Raw genomic sequence first — 21,559 nt, forward strand, 5'->3', positions numbered from 1 at the left:
ACAGGGAGACTTTAGAAACCAAATTTAAAAAAAATGATTTTTTTCAGGGAGAATTTAGAAACCAAATAAAAAAAATGATTTTTTTCAGGGAGAATTTAGAAACCAAATTAAAAAAAAATAGGCTATCTATGGCACACTATTTGAGAGACCGAGATGGCACACCCAGGAGTCAGGAATGGCACACAAGCAGAAAGGCCAATATTAACCCCTTTACCCCCAAGGGTGGTTTGCACGTTAATGACCAGGCCAATTTTTACAATTCTGACCACTGTCCCTTTATGAGGTTATAACTCCGAAACGCTTCAACGGATCCTGGTGATTCTGACATTGTTTTCTCGTGACATATTGTACTTCATGATAGTGGTAAAATTTCTTTGATAGTACCTGCGTTTATTTGTGAAAAAAACGGAAATTTGGCGAAAATTTTGAAAATTTCGCAATTTTCAAACTTTGAATTTTTATGCAATTAAATCACAGAGATATGTCACACAAAATACTTAATAAGTAACATTTCCCACATGTCTCCTTTACATCAGCATAATTTTGGAACCAATTTTTTTTTTTGTTAGGGAGTTATAAGGGTTAAAAGTTGACCAGCAATTTCTCATTTTTACAACACCATTTTTTTTTAGGGACCACGTCTCATTTGAAGTCATTTTGAGGGGTCTATATGATAGAAAATGCCCAAGTGTGACACCATTCTAAAAACTGCCCCCCTCAAGGTGCTCAAAACCACATTCAAGAAGTTTATTAACCCTTCAGGTGTTTAATAGGAATTTTTGGAATGTTTAAATAAAAATGAACATTTAACTTTTTTACACAAAAAATTTACTTCAGCTCCAATTTGTTTTATTTTACAAAGGGTAACAGGAGAAATTGGACCCAAAAAGTTGTTGTCCAATTTGTCCTGAGTACGCTGATACCCCATATGTGGCAGTAAACCACTGTTTGGGCGCATGGGAGAGCTCGGAAGGGAAGGAGCGCTATTTGACTTTTCAATGCAAAATTGACAGGAATTGAGATGGGACGCCATGTTGCGTTTGGAGAGCCACTGATGTGCCTAAACATTGAAACCCCCCACAAGTGACACCATTTTGGAAAGTAGACCCCCTAAGGAACTTATCTAGAGGTGTGGTGAGCACTTTGACCCACCAAGTGCTTCACAGAAGTTTATAATGCAGAACCGTAAAAATAAAAAATCATATTTTTTCACAAAAATTATATTTTTGCCCCCAATTTTTTATTTTTCCAAGGGTAAGAGAAGAAATTGGACCTCAAAAGTTGTTGTCCAATTTGTCCCGAGTACGCTGATACCCCATATGTGGCAGTAAACCACTGTTTGGGCGCATGGGAGAGCTCGGAAGGGAAGGAGCGCCGTTTGACTTTTCAATGCAAAATTGACAGAAATTGAGATGGGACGCCATGTTGCGTTTGGAGAGCTACTGATGTGCCTAAACATTGAAACCCCCCACAAGTGACACCATTTTGGAAAGTAGACCCCCTAAGGAACTTATCTAGAGGTGTGGTGAGCACTTTGACCCACCAAGTGCTTCACAGAAGTTTATAATGCAGAACCGTAAAAATAAAAAATCATATTTTTTCACAAAAATTATATTTTTGCCCCCAATTTTTTATTTTTCCAAGGGTAAGAGAAGAAATTGGACCTCAAAAGTTGTTGTCCAATTTGTCCCGAGTACGCTGATACCCCATATGTGGCAGTAAACCACTGTTTGGGCGCATGGGAGAGCTCGGAAGGGAAGGAGCGCCGTTTGACTTTTCAATGCAAAATTGACAGGAATTGAGATGGGACGCCATGTTGCGTTTGGAGAGCCACTGATGTGCCTAAACATTGAAACCCCCCACAAGTGACACCATTTTGGAAAGTAGACCCCCTAAGGAACTTATCTGGATGTGTGGTGAGCACTTTGACCCACCAAGGGCTTCACAGAAGTTTATAATGCAGAGCCATAAAAATAAAACAAAATTTTTTTCCCACAAAAATTATTTTTTAGCCCCCAGTTTTGTATTTTCCCTAGGGTAACAGGAGAAATTGGACCCCAAAAGTTGTTGTCCAATTTGTCCTGAGTACGCTGATACCCCATATGTGGGGGGGAACCACCGTTTGGGCGCATGGGAGGGTTCGGAAGGGAAGGAGCGCCATTTGGAATGCAGACTTAGATGGAATGGTCTGCAGGCGTCACATTGCGTTTGCAGAGCCCCTAATGTACCTAAACAGTAGAAACCCCCCACAAGTGACACCATTTTGGAAAGTAGACCCCCTTAGGAACTCATCTTGATGTGTTGTGAGAGCTTTGAACCCCCAAGTATTTCACTACAGTTTATAACGCAGAGCCATGCAAATAAAAAATATTTTTTTTTCCACAAAAATTATATTTTAGCCCCCAGTTTTGTATTTTTCCAAGGTTAGCAGGAGAAATTGGACCCTAAATGTTGTTGTCCAATTTGTCCTGAGTACGCTGATACCCCATATGTGGGGGGGAACCACCGTTTGGGCGCATGGGAGGGTTCGGAAGGGAAGGAGCGCCATTTGGAATGCAGACTTAGATGGAATGGTCTGCAGGCGTCACATTGCGTTTGCAGAGCCCCTAATGTACCTAAACAGTAGAAACCCCCCACAAGTGACACCATTTTGGAAAGTAGACCCCCTAAGGAACTCATCTTGATGTGTTGTGAGAGCTTTGAACCCCCAAGTATTTCACTACAGTTTATAACGCAGAGCCATGCAAATAAAAAATATTTTTTTTTCCACAAAAATTATATTTTAGCCCCCAGTTTTGTATTTTTCCAAGGTTAGCAGGAGAAATTGGACCCTAAATGTTGTTGTCCAATTTGTCCTGAGTACGCTGATACCCCATATGTGGGGGGGAACCACCGTTTGGGCGCATGGGAGGGTTCGGAAGGGAAGGAGCGCCATTTGGAATGCAGACTTAGATGGAATGGTCTGCAGGCGTCACATTGCGTTTGCAGAGCCCCTAATGTACCTAAACAGTAGAAACCCCCCACAAGTGACACCATTTTGGAAAGTAGACCCCCTAAGGAACTCATCTTGATGTGTTGTGAGAGCTTTGAACCCCCAAGTATTTCACTACAGTTTATAACGCAGAGCCATGCAAATAAAAAATATTTTTTTTTCCACAAAAATTATATTTTAGCCCCCAGTTTTGTATTTTTCCAAGGTTAGCAGGAGAAATTGGACCCTAAATGTTGTTGTCCAATTTGTCCTGAGTACGCTGATACCCGATATGTGGGGGGGAACCACCGTTTGGGCGCATGGGAGGGCTCGGAAGGGAAGGAGCATCATTTGGAATGCAGACTTAGATGGATTGGTCTGCAGGCGTCACATTGCGTTTGCAGAGCCCCTAATGTACCTAAACAGTAGAAACCCCCCACAAGTGACCCCATATTGGAAACTAGACCCCTCAATGAACTTATCTAGATGTGTTGTGAGAACTTTGAACCCCCAAGTGTTTCACTACAGTTTATAACGCAGAGCCGTGAAAATAAAAAATCTTTTTGTTTTCCCACAAAAATTATTTTTTAGCCCCCAGTTTTGTATTTTCCCAAGGGTAACAGGAGAAATTGGTCCACAAAAGTTGTTGTCCAATTTGTCCTGAGTACGCTGATACCCCATATGTTGGGGTAAACCCCTGTTTGGGCACACAGGAGAGCTCGGAAGGGAAGGAGCACTGTTTTACTTTTTCAACGCAGAATTGGCTGGAATTGAGATTGGACGCCATGTCGTGTTTGGAGAGCCCCTGATGTGCCGAAACAGTGGAAACCCCCCAATTATAACTGAAACCCTAATCTAAACACACCCCTAACCCTAATTCCAACGGTAACCCTAACCACACCTCTAACCCTGACACACCCCTAACCCTAATCCCAACCCTATTCCCAACTGTAAATGTAATCTAAACCCTAACCCTAACTTTAGCCCCAACCCTAACTGTAGCCCCAACCCTAACCCTAACCCTAGCCCTAACCCTAGCCCTAACCCTAGCCCTAACCCTAGCCCTAGCCCTAACCCTAGCCCTAACCCTAGCCCTAGCCCTAACCCTAGCCCTAACCCTAGCCCTAACCCTAGCCCTAATGGGAAAATGGAAATAAATACATTTTTTTTATTTTTCCCTAACTAACGGGGTGATGAAGGGGGGTTTGATTTACTTTTATAGCGAGTTTTTTAGCGGATTTTTATGATTGGCAGCCGTCACACACTGAAAGACCCTTTTTATTGCAAAAAATATTTTTTGCAATACCACATTTTGAGAGCTATAATTTTTCCATATTTTGGTCCACAGAGTCATGTGAGGTCTTGTTTTTTGCGGGACGAGTTGACGTTTTTATTGAAAACATTTTTGGGCACGTGACATTTTTTTATCGCTTTTTATTCCGATTTTTGTGAGGAAGAATGACCAAAAGCCAGCTATTCATGAATTTCTATTGGGGGAGGCGTTTATACCGTTCCGCGTTTGGTAAAATTGATAAATCAGTTTTATTCTTCGGGTCAGTACGATTACAGCGATACCTCATTTATATCATTTTTTTATGGTTTGGTGCTTTTATACGATAAAAACTATTTTACAGAAAAAATAATTATTTTTGCATCGCTTTATTCTCAGGACTATAACTTTTTTATTTTTTTGCTGATGATGCTGTATGGCGGCTCTTTTTTTGCGGGACAATATGACGCTTTCAGCGGTACCATGGTTATTTATATCTGTCCTTTTGATCGCGTGTTATTCCACTTTTTGTTCGGCGGTATGATGATAAAGCGTTGTTTTTTGCCTCGTTTTTTTTTTTTTTTCTTACGGTGTTTACTGAAGGGGTTAACTAGTGGGACAGTTTTATAGGTCGGGTCGTTACGGACGCGGCGATACTAAATATGTGTACTTTTATTGGTTTTTTTTTTTTATTTAGATGAAGAAATGTATTTATGGGAATAATATTTTTTTTTTTTTTCATTATTTTGGAATATTTTTTTTTTTTTTTTTTACACATTTGGAAAATTTTTTTTTAACTTTTTTACTTTGTCCCAGGGGGGGACATCACAGATCAGTGATCTGACAGTTTGCACAGCACTCTGTCAGATCACTGATCTGATAGCAGTGCAGGCTGCTTCACAGTGCCTGCTCTGAGCAGGCTCTGTGAAGCCACCTCCCTCCCTGCAGGACCCGGATCCGCGGCCATCTTGGATCCGGGGCTGGAGGGAGCAGGGAGGGAGGTGAGACCCTCGCAGCAACGCGATCACATCGCGTTGCTCCGGGGGTCTCAGGGAAGCCCGCAGGGAGCCCCCTCCCTGCGCGGTGCTTCCCTGTACCGCCGGCACATCGCGATCATCTTTGATCGCGGTGTGCCAGGGGTTAATGTGCTGGGGGCGGTCCGTGACCGCTCCTGGCACATAGTGCCGGATGTCAGCTGCGATAAGCAGCTGACACCCGGCCGCGATCGGCCGCACTCCCCCCGTGAGCGCGGCCGATCGGCTATGACGTACTATCCCGTCCAGGGTCAGATAAGCCCAGGGCACCTCGACGGGATAGTACGTCTAAGGTCACAGAGGGGTTAATCTCCCACTGATTTTTTTTTTATTTTTCCAGGGAGAATTTAGAAACCAAATAAAAAAAAATAAATAGGCTTTCTATGGCCCACTATTTGAGAGAGAGATGGCACACTCAGGACTGGCACACAAGCCCAAAGGCCAATATTAATCTCCCACTGTTTTTTTTTTTATCAGGGAGAATTTATAAACCCCACAAAAAAAACAGAAAAATAAAAAGGCTTTCTATGGCCCACTATGTGAGAGAGATGGTACACACAGGGATGGCACTCTAGCAGAAATGCCAATCTTAATCTCCCGCAACTTATTTTTTTAGGGAGAATAAAAAAAAAAAAAACAGGGACTGTCCTACAATTACTATCTCCCTGCAGTAATCTCAGCCAGGTATGGCAGGCAGCAATAAGGAGTGGACTGATGCACAAATTAAATAAAAAGTGTGGACAAACAAACAAGATAGCTGTGCAGAAAGGAAGGAACAACAGGATTTGTGCTTTGAAAAAAGCAGTTGGTTTGCACAGCGGCGTACACACAGCAATGCAGCTATCAGGGAGCCTTCTAGGGCAGCCCAATGAGCTACAGCGCTGAGGAAAAAAAATGTAGCTTCCACTGTCCCTGCAAACAAAAGGTGGTGTTGGACAGTGGAAATCGCTACAGCACAAGCGGTTTGGTGGTTAATGGACCCTGCCTAACGCTATCCCTGCTTCTGACGAAGCGGCAGCAACCTCTCCCTAGGCTCAGATCAGCAGCAGTAAGATGGCGGTCGGCGGGAACGCCCCTTTATAGCCCCTGTGACGACGCAGACAGCAAGCCAATCACTGCAATGCCCTTCTCTAAGATGGTGGGGACCAGGACCTATGTCATCATGCTGCCCACACTCTGCGTCCACCTTCATTGGCTGAGAAATGGCGCTTTTCGCGTCATTGAAACACGACTTTGGCGCGAAAGTCGAGTACCGCATGGCCGACCCCACACAGGGGTCGGGTCGGGTTTCATGAAACCCGACTTTGCCAAAAGTCGGTGACTTTTGAAAATGAACGATCCGTTTCGCTCAACCCTAGTGTCTTCCACTCCAAGGTGTTCCCCAGGTTTCCTCTCCATTGCTTCGATCTTCTGGCTCTCGTTTAGTAGTTGTTGAAAACAACACTGCATTAGGCCTACTAGTTGGGTTGGGGCCTTCTATCTGTGTCTGCCGCTCCTTGCTGTTCTCCTACAGTGAACAAAGCTGTGCCGCCGGTTTACTACTGTTGCCAATTTTGAACTGCATTTAGAATACTTACTGATTTAGGCCTACTCTCTGTGTCAGCCTCTCATTCCAGTTGAACTCCACTGAACAAAACAATGCCCCCTGGTTAGTCCTGTTACCAATTTTGAACTGCATTTAGCCCACTTTATTCTTTGGGCCCATATCTGTTTCCCCCTCATCCTGCCCATTTCCCAGCCAGTGATAGATGAGTCTGCTGGTACATTGACCCATAATGCAACATTCCCCGTGCACGCTACACTGCAAGATTGTGACCCTGCTGAAAGTCAGGTCCCCCTTCCCGCATACCATACCACCTTACACGGGGACAAAGAGGAAGGTGCAGATGAAGGTGCAGGTTCCTTCATCAGGTGGGGGGAGGAATACTCGTTGGCGACGTCACTGGCACAGGGCCCCTCATAGTACGCAAAAGTGTTGCTGCCGGTGGGGGGCGCCCCCGCCGTGCAAACACACCGCTGTACTTTGAGGGGCCCTGTGCCAGTGCCAATGTCAACGAGTGGGCCCCCCCTGCTTGCTCAGGATCACAGCACTTGCAAAGTTGAAATACTTACCTCTCCCTGCTCCACTGCCGTGACGTGGTCCAGATTTACTGGGCCCACTAATTACTTGAACACCCCAGCCAAGGCCCCAGGGCCTAAAGCAGCAGTTCTTTTGGTGGGTGGTGTGGTTGGGAGGGTGTGTGACAACGTACAGCACGTCACTGTGGGAGGCCATGTTGCTACAGGCCTCAAGGACACCGGGGCTGAACGAACCCTCATCCGACCCGAACTGGCGGCCCCTGAAGAAATCATTCTGGGGAAAACCCTAACTGTCACGGGGATTGGGGGCATCAGCTGTCCCTTACCGATGGCCCTGGTTTTTATTGATTGGGTTGCTGGGAGCGGGGTGAAGGAAGTGGGGCTGTCTGATAATTTGCCCACTGACGTTTTGTTGGGGACTGATTTGGGGAGGTTGGTTGCACACTATGTCCCTGACACCCCTCCCCAATCTACTAATAAGGGTAACGTTAACTCTGATGATGATGATGATGACGATGGGAAATCGCATGTGTTACCTGACCATGCTTTATCTTGTAATGATGCATCTAATAACCATTTTTTTCCTAGGATTGATGGTGAAAATGTTGTACCTGTGCCAGCTGAACCTGATAATGATTTTTCTGTGAAGGTTAATGTGTTCATAGGTACAGGCGTGCCCAGCCATGTCGCTCTGCAGAGTAAGACGGCTGAGGAACCCCTAACAGGGGCAAGTCTCGGTGCTACAGGAAATGGGTAGATGCATGGGAACCGTGAGGAAGGTGACGCCATGAAAGTGACCAGTGCCACCGAGGAAGGTAACTGGCCCATAAGTAGCACTGCCCCTGGAGTGTTGGGGGTGGATGGGGAGGTCGAGCCCATAGCAGCGCTGGCTGATGGGTCTGTAGAAACCCCCAGGGAGACAGCCTACGTAGCTGCTGTCACCCGCAGTCAGAGTGCCCGGAACGCAGATAACTGTCTGCCTTCCGGACCCTCCTCAGTCATCACTGTGACTGAACCAGAGGCAGACCCAGAGCAGGTCCAAGAGGGTTCCCGTGGGGAAGGGACCCTGACGTCGCTTCTGGCTTCCCCTAGCCAGGAGTTTTAGGCCGCTCTGCACACAGATGCGAGCCTAGAGAGTTTGAGACAACTCGCCGGGACGCGCTTCTCCGAGACTGATAAGGAGAAGGTGTTCTGGGAGCGAGGAAGGTTGTACCGGGAGACAGTACCCGGAGAATTACAAAAGGAGTGGTTGAGGGAAAGACAGCTGGTCGTGCCACAGCAATTCCGGGGTGAGTTGTTGCGGATTGCCCATGAGATCCCGCTAGCTTGACACTTGGGGATCAGCAAAACTAAGGCCCGGCTGTCTCAACACTTCTATTGGCCTAAGATGGGGACAGATGTGTCAAACTACTGCCGCTCCTATGTCAAAGAGTGGGGAAGGCGGGGCCTGCTATTAAGGCTCCCCTGATCCCTTTGCCAGTGATAGAGGAGCCTTTCCAGAGGATCGAGGTGGACATTGTGGGCCCGCTGGCCGTCCCCAGCAGCTCTGGAAAGCGATATATTCTTACTGTGGTAGACTATGCTACCTGGTACCCAGAGGCAGTAGCTCTGTCGTCAACTAGGGCAGATAAAGTGGCGGATGCCCTGTTGGCTATCTTTTCACGTGTAGGATTTCCCAGGGAAATGCTTACTGATCAAGGGACCCAATTTATGTCTCGCCTAATGGAGGCTCTCTGTTAGAGAATGCAGGTGAAGCACCTGGTATCGAGTGCGTATCACCCACAGACCAATGGCTTGTGTGAACGCTTCAATGGTACCCTCAAACAGATGCTACGCATGCTGGTTGAGACTCAAGGGCGCGACTGGGAGCGGTACCTCCCACACCTGCTATTCGCTTACCGAGAGGTTCCGCAGGCCTCGACGGGGTTCTCCCACTTCGAGCTCCTGTACGGCAGGCGAGTCCGGGGACCCCTTGGGTTGGTAAGAGAATCCTGGGAAGAGGAGCCGAACCCTTCTGAAGTGTCCATAGTGGAGTATGTCATGCGCTTCCGTGACAAGATGCAGACCTTGACGCAGTTGGTGCATGACAACATGACGCAGGCTCAGGCTGACCAGAAGCACTGGTACGACCAGAACGCCCGGGAGCAGACCTACCACGTGGGTCAAAAGGTGTGGGTGCTGGTCCCCGTACCAACGGATAAGCTTCAGGCAGCCTGGGAGGGCCTGTACGTCGTCCACCAACAGCTCAACCCGGTCACTTATGTGGTCACGCTTGACCACGCTCGGGGTAGGCGAAAGGCCTTTCACGTCAACATGATGAAGGCTCATCACGAACGTGAACCTTTCGTCCTACCGGTCTGCAGCTTGCCCGAAGACGGTGAGGAAGACACCCTCCTGGACATGCTGGCCCAAGCCAAGGCCAATGGGTCCATCGAGGACGTGGAGGTAAGCGCCTCATTAACTGAACCCCAGCGGTTGCAGTTTCAAACCACACTGGAACCCTTCATGTTCTCCAACCGACCTGGGGGGACTCAGTTAGCAGTCCACGAGGTGGACACCGGGAATCATGCCCCACTACAGCGAACACCCTATCAAATCTCTGACCAGGTGCAGCAGATTATATGCCAAGAGATCGAAGAGATGTTACAGCTGGGGGTGATTCGACGGTCAAAGAGCGCGTGGGCATCACCTGTAGTTCTCGTGCCAAAGAAGGACCGGACCAGCCGGTTCTGCGTGGACTACAGGGGGCTCAACACCATCACAGCCTCTGACGCGCACCCAATGCCGCGCATCGAGGAGCTGCTGGATAAGTTAGCTGGCGCAGATTACCTAACAATAATGGATCTGAGTCAAGGATACTGGCAGATTCCCCTGAGCCCCGAGGCGCAGGAGAAGTCCGCCTTTATCACACCCTTTGGACTGTACAAGTCCACGGTCATGCCCTTCGGCATGAAAAATGCCCCTGCCACTTTCCAGCGGATGGTCAACCTCCTGCTTCAGGGACTGGAGAAGTACACCGTGGCGTACTTGGATGACATTGCCATCTTCAGTTCCTCCTGGAAGGAACACCTGCAGCATCTCGAGGAGGTGCTCAGGCGAATTCACCAAGCAGGACTGACTATCAAGCCGGGAAAGTGCCAGATGGGCATGAGGGAGGTTCACTACCTGGGGCACCGGGTAGGCGGGAGCACCCTGAAGCCAGAGCCGGAGAAAGTGGGCGCGATCGTTAACTGGCCCACTCCCGTGACCAAGAAACAGGTGATGTCCTTCTTGGGCACTGCAGGGTACTATAGGTGCTTTGTACAGCACTATAGTAGCCTGGCAAAACCTTTGACGGACCTCACCAGGAAGAAGCTACCCCACATTGTCAACTGGACAGATGGCTGTGAGGGGGCCTTCCAGGCGTTGAAAACCGCACTGTGCTACGCCCCTGTGTTGAAAGCCATCAACAGCAGTCGACCGTTCTTGGTGCAGACCGACGCCAGCGAATTTGGCCTTGGTGCTGTGCTCAGCCAGGTTGACTCGGAGGACCAAGAGCACCCCGTGTTATACCTGAGCCGGAAACTTTTGCCGAGGGAAGTGGCCTACTCCACCATCGAGAAGGAGTGCCTGGCCATAGTCTGGGCCCTGCAGCGCTTGCAGCCCTACTTGTACGGTCGCCCCTTCACTGTGGTGACTGACCACGACCCTCTGCGCTGGCTAAACGCCATGTGTGGAACCAATGGCAGGTTGCTACGCTGGAGCCTTGCCCTTCAGCAGTTTGACTTCACCATTGAACGCAAAACGGGCAAAGAGCATGGGAATGCAGATGGACTGTCCCGCCAGGGTGAACCTACTGAGGTGCTCATGGAGGCATATTGTGGGTTTCTACCTCCCTAGCGCACACCAAAAGGGGGAGATGTCACGATATGGTATGAAATATCATATAAGTAGTTTCTCTCAGCCCCCTTTCTTGGAGTGATGCTGCAACAGTTTGTAGCTTCAAATTCCTGACTTTCAACTCCCAAATCCCTCATCACCCCTCGCCAAAGGTATTTATGACCGGCATTTCCTGCCGTGTAAGCTCTAACTGGACTAGAAACTTCTAGAAATTCATGAAAGTTCTTTGTTCTGTTTTTGTAAGATATTATGCAAACCGTTTACGTAAAGAACACGAAAATATATATTCTTACTCTCCCTCGGTGGATTTGCCCATCCCTCTAAACACGAGCTTCTAACTCCATGTGGTAAAGAAGTAGGAATTTCTCTGTAAATATGTATCCCAGATAGGACATATTTGATCTCATTAGAATGCCCACGTTAATCCGAGATGAATGCTGGGTTTGTTATGACTATGACATGTTTTGTAGCGAAGTTATAGAAAGTAGATAAATTTAAGATTGGAAGTACTCAGAATGTAGAGAGAGGAGGGTCTGGATAAGCCAGCCTTTCTGTGATGTTACTAGCTGCAGGTCTTAAGTTTGTGGCAGGCTCTCAGCAGCTTCTCTTTCTTCTTGACTTCTTGTCTCCTGAAGCCCTGAGCACGTCCAATGAGCTGGGACGTATAGTTGCCTGCCATGCAATGAACTGAGAACATGTGAGTGTTACCTTTTCTCATTTAATCACTGTTTATTTTATAATTACCCTTGTACATATTTGCAATTGTCTTATTTGTAACATCTTTATAAAATATTTTTGATAAAGCACTGCCTAATTTTTATGGGATATAATATTTAATATTAGTTCATTCTCCATGCTCTAAACGTACCCTGTCTCCCGAAGGGATTACGCTACTGTGTTGGGTTAGCTTCGGACCCGTTTAATCGAAGCTGGTGGCAGTGATACCGTGTGCAGACTTTTGGGTTATGTTGTAGCGACTGCGGCGTGGATAATTATTGTTCCTGCATGAGTGGGAGTAGTTTATCGCGTCGCTGCAGCGTGCCCAATAGCCAGCACCTAGCAGCCAGCCTGTCTGGCGACTAATTACCCAGGGTGCGGTACCTAATCTGACCTGAGAGTAAGGGGGGCGCCAGAGAGCTGCAAGTGTTAAGTGGAACTGTAAGCGGGATATACATAAATCCCTGCAGTTCGTGGTATATTGAAAAGCAGTGGGATACCTACAATAAGCCCCTGCTGTAAACTAAGAGGTCAATAGCCTTGTGTGTGTTTTCTCATCACATTGTTAGCAGTGGAGGGATAACTAAGATAAGCCCCCCTGCACATGTGATAGCCGTCTATTGGCCTAAAGTCACCCCGACCCGTGACGTAGGGGTGACGGTCATGGTGGGAATCGTGACAAATTGGTGTCAGTGGTCAGGGAATCCTGACAAATTGGTGGCAACAGTGGGATACCTAAAATAAGCCCCTGCTGTAAACTAAGAGGTCAATAGCCTTGTGTGTGTTGTTTCATCACATTGTGGAGTGGAGGGATAACTATAAGCCCCCCTGCACATGTGATAGCCGACTGTTGGCCTGGGGTCACCCCGACCCGTGACGTGGGGGTGATGGTCACGGTGTGAATCGTGACACACTAAAACACAGGTCATGGCGTTTCTAGGGACAGCGGGGTATTACAGGAAATTCGTTCCCAATTACAGCAGCGTGGCCAAGCCCCTCACTGATCTGACCCGTAAGAACCAACCCCGCAAGGTAACCTGGACCCCAGAGTGTGAGGAAGCCTTCCGCCTGCTAAAGGACGCCCTCACTAATACCCCTGTATTGGCCGCACCCGATCCAACTAAACGTTTCCTTGTTCACACAGACGCTTCTATGTTTGGATTGGGGGCAGTACTAAGCCAAGTCGGGCAAGACGGCCAAAAACACGCGGTAGCTTACCTGAGTCGGAAACTACTGCCCCGTGAAGTGAGCTATGCGGCCATCGAGAAGGAGTGCCTGGCAATCGTATGGGCACTCAAAAAGTTACAATAATATTTGTATGGACGACAGTTTTCCCTCCTAACGGACCATAATCCCCTAGTCTGGCTTAATCGGGTCTCCGGAGACAACGCCAGATTACTGCGGTGGAGTTTAGCCCTACAACCTCTGGACTTCACCATCCACTACAGACCCGGCAAACAAAATGGTAATGCCGATGGACTAAGTCGACAAACAGAACTTGCACCAACCCCATAAACTTCGGTCATCCCCAAACCGATCCGTTAAGGATCAGACTGTGTATGCCGATCACGTCGCTGAAAAGGGGAGCCATGTTACAGAACCCCCAGCACCAAGAATATGTTATGCAGTATATGTTATGTATAATAGGTTCCATGTGAAATGCATCAGTCCACAGGCTGCGCCCCTGGGTAGAGGGGACAAGATATTCTCCTTCTGACCTCCCCAACCTTTGTAATCCCCACGGTAAATATCAGCAGGCTCCGGCCCCCTGCGGCTATTGTAATGTATGTCTGGCCTGCTTTTTCTATTGGCCTGCCCTGTGTATCTGTGTTATATATTCTGTGTGCTGTGAATAAAGTGTGTTCTTTTAGACTGGAAATACGTGGAGAAGCAGTCAGCTTTTATATGCTCTCATGTAATCAAGGAATTCCAGCCAGCGTCCTTCATTCAGAATCTAGCAAAAGCAGAGTGGACCTCCTGAAACACGGGGGGTGCTGAAAGAGGTACTACAGCACAGAAGACCCCATTATAATTTTTAATCATAGACCTGAGACAGGGACAAAGAGGCATCCTCTACCTCTGGAGGAAAGAAGGTTTAGGCATAATAACAGATGCGGATTGTTTACTGTAAGAGCAGTGAGACTATGGAACTCTCTGCCGTATGATGTTGTAATGAGTGATTCATTACTTAAATTTAAGAGGGGATTGGATACCTTTCTTGAAAAGTATAATGTTGCAGGGTATATATACTAGATTCCTTGATAGGGTGTTGATCCAGGGAACTAGTCTGATTGCCGTATGTGTAGTCGGGAAGGAATTTTTTTCCCCAAAGTGGAGCTTACTATTTGCCACATGGGTTTTTTTTTGCCTTCCTCTGGGTCAACATGTTAGGGCATATTAGGTTAGGCTATGGGTTGAACTAGATGGACTTAAAGTCTTCCTTCAACCTTAATAACTATGTTACTATGTTACAACCGGTTTGATGCACATACACCTTAACCTACTTCCAGCGCGGTGTCATTTCCGGGTTTCCTGTTGCACATGTTCTCACAGCTGTTTGGGATCCTGCAATTTCGGGTATAGTATACACGTTTGTTTTTGAGTCTAAGGGGTATCGTTTCTCCTTATGGAGAGTGACATACCATCTCTGGCTTGTCAAGGTAAGGAGGCTTATTCGCCATGCAATGCTCCTCTGGGAAATATAATATGCAAATTGCCTCTTCTGAATAAAAGAGGACTTAAACTCTGTAGCGCCACCTGTTGGAAGTAGCGATCCTACAAGTCACAATCAACTCTTTAACGATTCATGCAATATAACTTAGGATAAAAGCCAAATTAGTATCTCAATTCGCAGACACGGTGTTTCGGCCTCTTGGCCCTCGTCAGTGCGAAGCATGAGAACTAATTTGGCTAGGTGAGAGGCTCTGGACTGGGGTCTAAGGGGTATCGTTTCTCCTTATGGAGAGTGACATACCATCTCTGGCTTGTGGCGAATAAGCCTCCTTACCTTGACAAGCCAGAGATGGTATGATTGGACTTTAATAAATTATCTCTAAATTTGTACATCGTGTATTCAGGGTGTTCCCCAGTTTTCGGTATGTCTCTTTTCTTTTTTTGTTATGTTCTATATTGACATACTTTGGGCAGATTCCCTATTATTATATTTTGCGGTTATTGTTGATGGTCCATCCCTGTTTTGCTAACAGTTACAGTTTGGGAACGAGGGTCTACATTATGCTCAGAACCTTCTTCATCTGGGCCTGGATCCGACTCACAAAGATTCTGGGCATCAGCGTAGATCATTTCCTCGTCTGGATTCACAGACGCTCTGGAGCAGACCTCTGAATCCCAGGCTATAGTATGAGTAAACAGCTCTGCAGACTCAACCATCTGTGTTTACCCCATACTCATTTGGGCAGCTGGAGACTTGGGAGCTGTGAGGAAGCAAGTGCGATTGGGGTGACACCTCTGAGGACTGGAGTATTTGTGATGTTGAAGTTGAGGTGGAGGAGAGCCCACTTGAACGAGCATTTGATACCCGTTCAAGCACCTGCTGTTTTTGTGCCTCATCTGGAATTTTTGGCGATGCTCGTAGCGATGGTCGTAAGAAAGGGATCATATCAGATTGTCCACGAAAAAAAGTAGACATCTTACTTTGGCTGGAAGATGGTCTTTCTTCTGCAGATGTTACTGTTGCTTTACCACCTACCCCACGGACACAACCTTTCTTTCCCTTTCCAACATGCCTATTCCCCTTTCCACCAGCAGCAGGCCTTTTGCCACTAATTTTGGTGCTTTACTAATTGGCAACTCTGTAGTTGTTGGCACAAAAAGCAATGGATGGAAACTGAGCAGAGCTGAGTGGCCAAACTGTGGTACTAGGCCCAAAACAATTTACTGGGTTAGATGTAGTGAAAATTTAGATAGACAGGCGGTGTAGTTAGCTTCACAGGTTGGCTACTCCGCAGACGTGCAGACACTGCTCCTAGGCCCAAAACGATTTACTGGCTTAGATGCAGTAAAAATTTAGATACACAGGCGGTGTAGTTAGCTTCACAGGTGGGCTACTCCACTGATATGCAGACACAGCTCCTAGGCCCAAAACCATTTACTGGCTTAGATGCAGTAAAAATTTAGATACACAGGCAGTGTAGCTTCACAGGCGGGCTAATCCGCTGACGTGCAGACACTGCTACTAAGCCCAAAACGATTTACAGGTTTAGATGCAGTATAAATTTAGATACACAGGCAATATAGCTAGCTTCACAGGCAGGCTACTCAGATGAATACCAGACAATGCTACTAACCCAAAAGGATTGGCTGAGCTAAATTACACCAAATGCTGTGACAATTACTTGCACAGCACTGGCACAGACCTACCTGACAAAAAGTGCTATGAACTGCTTTAACCTACCCTGAAAAGGGCTGATATTACAACTAGTCCTGACTCCCGACTCACTAAACCTATCTCTCTCGGTCTAACAGAAAATTTGCTCCGAAAAACCACTCTTAGACTGTACAGCGCCCACAGCAGCAGCGGTGCCGTCTAACACTAAGCTGCAGCAGTGAGGAAATAGTGGCGACGGGGAAAATGGCTCGATCTTATAGGGCATAGGGCAAGGACATGTGACATACACAGCCAATGACACATGCCCTTGCTTGTGTGCATCACATGCACATTGCTGTGTGTGTGTGCACTGCTGATAGGCTGAGAGACTGCACCGCCCCACTGTAAATGCGGGAAAGAAAAAAAAAATGGAGGTCGGCATTATGTCAGCACAGATCTATCCTCCGCCCCCCCCCACCCACTATACACTGAAACAGTCTATTAACATTGATAAACAGTTTAAATGTGAAAAGCAAGTTAGGCTTTTGGTGAACGAACAGTTATAGAACAGAAACTCGAACAGATGAATTTTAAGCAAACTGTTCGAGTTCGATGAACGACTCAAACACCGCCCAAAACAGCTCAAAATTGGTGAACAGTTCAACACGAACACTACTCCCGGTGTGTAGATGGTGGAATGGTGAGAAGTGCAGAGAAGAACAAGGACACAGTCTCTTTACCTTGATTACTGTTGGTTTCAGCAGCCACAACCCAGGGCACCAGATCACAGGGCAAGTAGGGGGTCTGGCCGGATCGGAGGCAAGTCCAGAGTCCCCTTATCCAGGTGGAGAATAGAAGCCTTCATTTGTGCTGTAGTGGTGTAGTCCCTTACTGCTAGAAGCTTCACATAAGGTCCTCGCAGATGTTATCTCTCTCTCTGTCCCCCAGTTAGGATAGGACAAAACCCGTATGACTGGTGACTTGAGCCTGATTATTGGATCTCTTGGATGACCCGGCTCTGTGGGGTGTCACCGTGCCTCCTGGGTGTGGGTGCGGACAGGTAACGTGCAATTAGCTGTCCTGCCGGTCTCTGATGTAAGGCGTGGAGGTCCTTACAACCTCGGTGTTCCAGCTACCGGATTTCTGCACCTCAGAAGGAGGCAGCCTGCTCGGGGCTGGTCCCCTTCTGGTATCCTCTCCTGTGCTTCCTCTCCTGCACGCTCACTGCAATCAATTCAGCCTTTTAAAATGTCTCTTTCCAGGACCTGCAGCTCTGTGGCATGAGAACCACAGGTTCATGGGAAGCATACCCATTAAATCAATCAGAACAAATCATGTAAGGTCAAAAAATACTACAAATGGGTTATAATGGATATAACTACGGGATAATCGCTACCATAGAACATAATACCAAAGAAAAAAATATACGATCAAAAAACCCAACAATGAAATTAGAAAAATAACAAAATCTTTATTGATTGGTTATAAAACAGGACATTTGGCAAAGCCAGGAGGAGAGGAAAAAAGTACTTAAGCCACAATGTGCACATGGAAACGGCAGGGGTACAAGCATGACCATCACTTTCCAGTGCCTGCTCAGGTAATTATGTAGCTACTTTGGGTCAGCCTCTGTGCGGCCAGTACTAGAGATACTATGTCTATGGTCTACATATATGTTTCCTGGCATGGCTTGGTATAACATTATATTTTTGGTTTTCTTTCCCTGATTGGTATAATACAAATTGATTCTATCTATATCTCATAAAGCGGATTTTATTCCTTTATTACTAATGTGATGGTCCTCATGCTTGTACCCCTGCCGTTTCCATGTGCACATTGTGGCTTGAGTACTTTTTTCCTCTCCTCCTGGCTTTGCCAAATGTCCTGTTTTATAACCAATCAATAAAGATTTTGTTATTTTTCTAATTTCATTGTTGGGTTTTTTGATCGTATATTTTTTTCTTTGGTATTAAGCTCTGTGGCATGCACAGCTCAGTCGACCCTCTGTCTTCCTCAGACTGCTGTCTGGAACTCACTGACTTTCTCTACAGACTACCAGTTTATATATATATATATATATATATATATATATAGGGAGTCACCTAGTAAATAGGATCAAAAGCTCCCCCAGGTGGCCTGGAGTGTGAATGTGTTGCATGTTTGTGGTACCTGGTTACAGTTATCCTTTCTTGCCTCCAAACGTAGCATCACTCTCCCCAAGAGGAAAGCAATGCTACTTTGATGACCTGGACCCTGGGGTGCCACATATACACACCTAAAAAGACATAAACTGCCGGATCATAGGCCAGACAGCATCCACAGTGCATCTATCTGCCTCATTGTAGGGACTCTTCCACAAGAGATTTCATCTGAATCATGTATGCCAGAGATGTACAACGGAAACTCTGGTGGAAGCGCTCAGCACAGGATAAATGTGCTCCAAGCCTTACTGTGATCTTTGGGAGGCAGAATGAACAAATAAACAGCAGGTGAATAATTGATTTTATTTATTTTTTATGCCGTTCCTTGTGCGGTATAAGTGATTGGATGACTTTACTCTTCGGGTTGGTGAGATTAAAGTGATAACATTTATATCGGGTTTTTATGTTTGTCTGCTGTCACACACTAAATGATGCGATTATTGGCAGAAAAACAAGTTTTTGCATCAACATATTTTGAGAGCTATGTAGCATGGCTAAAGGTTGTGTAGTCAACGGGAGATATGTGTCACATAGGTGGCTTGTCGCTGTAACATAACCCTGCCTATCTATGTGTGTTGCAGGACCTGTGGTGATGTCATAACCATATGTCTAATCATGTGATGGGTTCCTGTGTGTGGTTAGTCCTATAAAAGAAGGGCTAATGTTTAACACAGCAGATATGTGTGGAGGTGGAACCCTCCTGAGTGTGTTAAGGCTCCAGGACTGAGCCTGAAGGACTGGACACTTTTCTTCCCTGAGCCAGAGGCTATTTGTTTTCTGTTATTTTTACCATTTGGTTTATGATGCAATAAACCTTTGTGAACTTTTAAAGGAACGTGCCTCCTGAGTGTCAGCCATCGCACCTGAGTGAGTGAAATCCCTACAGCTATATTTCTCCCATATTTCTGCCTACAGAATTATGTGATGGCTTGTTTTTGTGGGACGAGTTGGTGTTTTTATTGGTATAATTTTTGGGTAGAGGACAGTTTTTGATCTCTTTAATTTCCAATTTTTGGGAGGCAGAATGAACAAAGACCAACAATTCAGTAATTTTTTTGGGGGGGAATTATGCCATAACATGTGTGGTAAAATTAATAAGGCATCTTTATTCTTCAGATCAGTACGATTACAGCGATACCTCATTTATATCATTTTGGTGTTTTGTCGCTTTTAAGCAACAAAAACTATTTTATAGAAAAAATAATTATTTTTGCATTGCTTTATTCTGAGAGCTATAACTTTTACACTTTTCTGTTGATTGAGCTGTATGGTGGCTTGTTTTTTTCGGGACAACATGACGTGTTCAATGGTACCATTTTTACTCACATTCAGTTTTGGGTCACGTTTTATTCTACTTTCTGTTCTGTGGTATGATGAAAAAACATTTTTTGTCTTGTTTTTTTGTTACAATGTTCACTGAAAATTTTTTTTTTAATAAGATATTTATTTTTGTGTACAATATATTTTGTATTTTGTGATTATTTTTAACAAAAAAATATTTTTACAATTTTTTTTTTTTTTACTTTTTTTTTTTATATCTTTTTACTAACTCCCTCTATGGGACTTTCAGTTTTTGCATTCTGATTTAAGTTCTAATCAATTGCAGTGCACTGACACAGAAATGCATTAGAACTGTCAGCCCTGCAAATACATGTTAGTTAGATTATACACTGCTAGTGTTGAGAGATACCTTCTGATACCGCGAGATATAGGATCGGATTGGATCGGACGGATACCCCCAAAATATCGGATATCGCCGATTCCGATACCGGAAACCAATGCAAGTCAATGGGACACAAATATCGGAATGAAAATAAACCCTTTTTTTCCTTGCACAACCAGTTTGGGAGGGGGGAAGAGTGTGGGCGGTGCGTGGGCGGAGACTGTGCGTGTGTGTGTGCAGGCGGGGTCTGTAGGTGCCACTCGGGGGTCTGTGCGGGCCTACCGGGGCCTGTACGCTTCTCTCCGGGGTCTGTGCGGGCCTGCTGGGGCCTGTACGGGCCTCCCGGCGGTCTGTGCGGGCCTGCCGTGGGTCTTTATGTCTGTGTGCAGGCATCGTCTGATGTCCCATTGGGCTATGCCTGCTACAATGACAGTGATTGACACATTAGCCAATGATGGGACAGTAGTAGTCCCATCATCTGGCTAATGTGTTGAATGTAAAAAAAACCCACAAACATACATACTACATACATACATAAATACATACAACATACTATATACTACATGCATACTACATACATAATACATAAATACATACAACATACTACATACATACATACAACATGCATACAACATACAAACAACATATCACATACATACAACATACAGTGCCGGCAAAAAAAATCTTTACATTTGCGCAGCAAAAAAAAACTTTACAGATTCGCCATTTCTGGGGCGGCTGCGGACTGGTATTTGTAGCCGGGGGGAGCTATGTCCATGGCCCCTCTCTAGGCTATGAATATCAGCCCGCAGCTGTCTGCATAGCCTTTCTGGTTATAAAATATAGGGGACCCCACGTCATTTTTTTGGGGGTCCCCCTATTTTAATAGCCAGTAAAGGCTACGCAGACAGCCTGGGAGGGGCCATGGGTATTACCCCCTTCCCAGGCTACAAATATTGGCCCCCGGCCGTCGGCTTTCTCCCTCTGGCGCAGAAAATTGCGCGGGAGCCAACATAGTTTCTTTTCCCGTTTTTTCTTTATGTTCATTTATCAACATCGGCCTATCTATGGATATATCTATCTATAGATATATCTATAGATACATAGATGTTTCTATCCATATATCTATCTGGCTAATTTCACACATCAGGTTTTTGCCGTCAGGCACAATTCGGTGAGTTTTGAAAAAAAAATCCGTTTTTTTTTTCTGCTGGATCCATTTTTTCTCATAGAGTTGTATTAGCGCCAGATTGAGCCTGATGGCCACACGTTTCATCCATTTTTTGCACGATCCATGAAAAAGGCTGTTTCCGCCGGTAGGAAAACACATACAGATGCAATAAAGGACTAAGGTTGTTTTTTCACCAAGAAGTGGAGTGTTGCTGCTTTTTTCTTGTTTTATTGGACCCTGTATAACA

The 21,559-nt window shown here is 46.0% G+C and overlaps 1 protein-coding gene and 1 long non-coding RNA gene across 4 annotated transcripts in view; both read left to right on the forward strand.

Moving 5' to 3' along the window:
• Positions 1-13,820, forward strand: part of LOC138642335 (uncharacterized) — a 196,436-nt gene extending 182,616 nt beyond the window's left edge. The window contains exons 2-3 of the long non-coding RNA XR_011314023.1: positions 11,869-11,930; positions 13,095-13,820. This is a non-coding gene — a long non-coding RNA (uncharacterized lncRNA). The remainder of the gene's footprint in view (positions 1-11,868; positions 11,931-13,094) is intronic.
• LOC138642334 (protein Shroom4-like) overlaps positions 1-21,559 on the forward strand; it is a 1,359,201-nt gene that overhangs the window by 519,050 nt on the left and 818,592 nt on the right. The gene's annotated exons all lie outside the window — the stretch shown is intronic.

The sequence above is a fragment of the Ranitomeya imitator genome, chromosome 6 (assembly GCF_032444005.1).
Source record: "Ranitomeya imitator isolate aRanImi1 chromosome 6, aRanImi1.pri, whole genome shotgun sequence".
Lineage (NCBI taxonomy): Eukaryota > Metazoa > Chordata > Amphibia > Anura > Dendrobatidae > Ranitomeya > Ranitomeya imitator.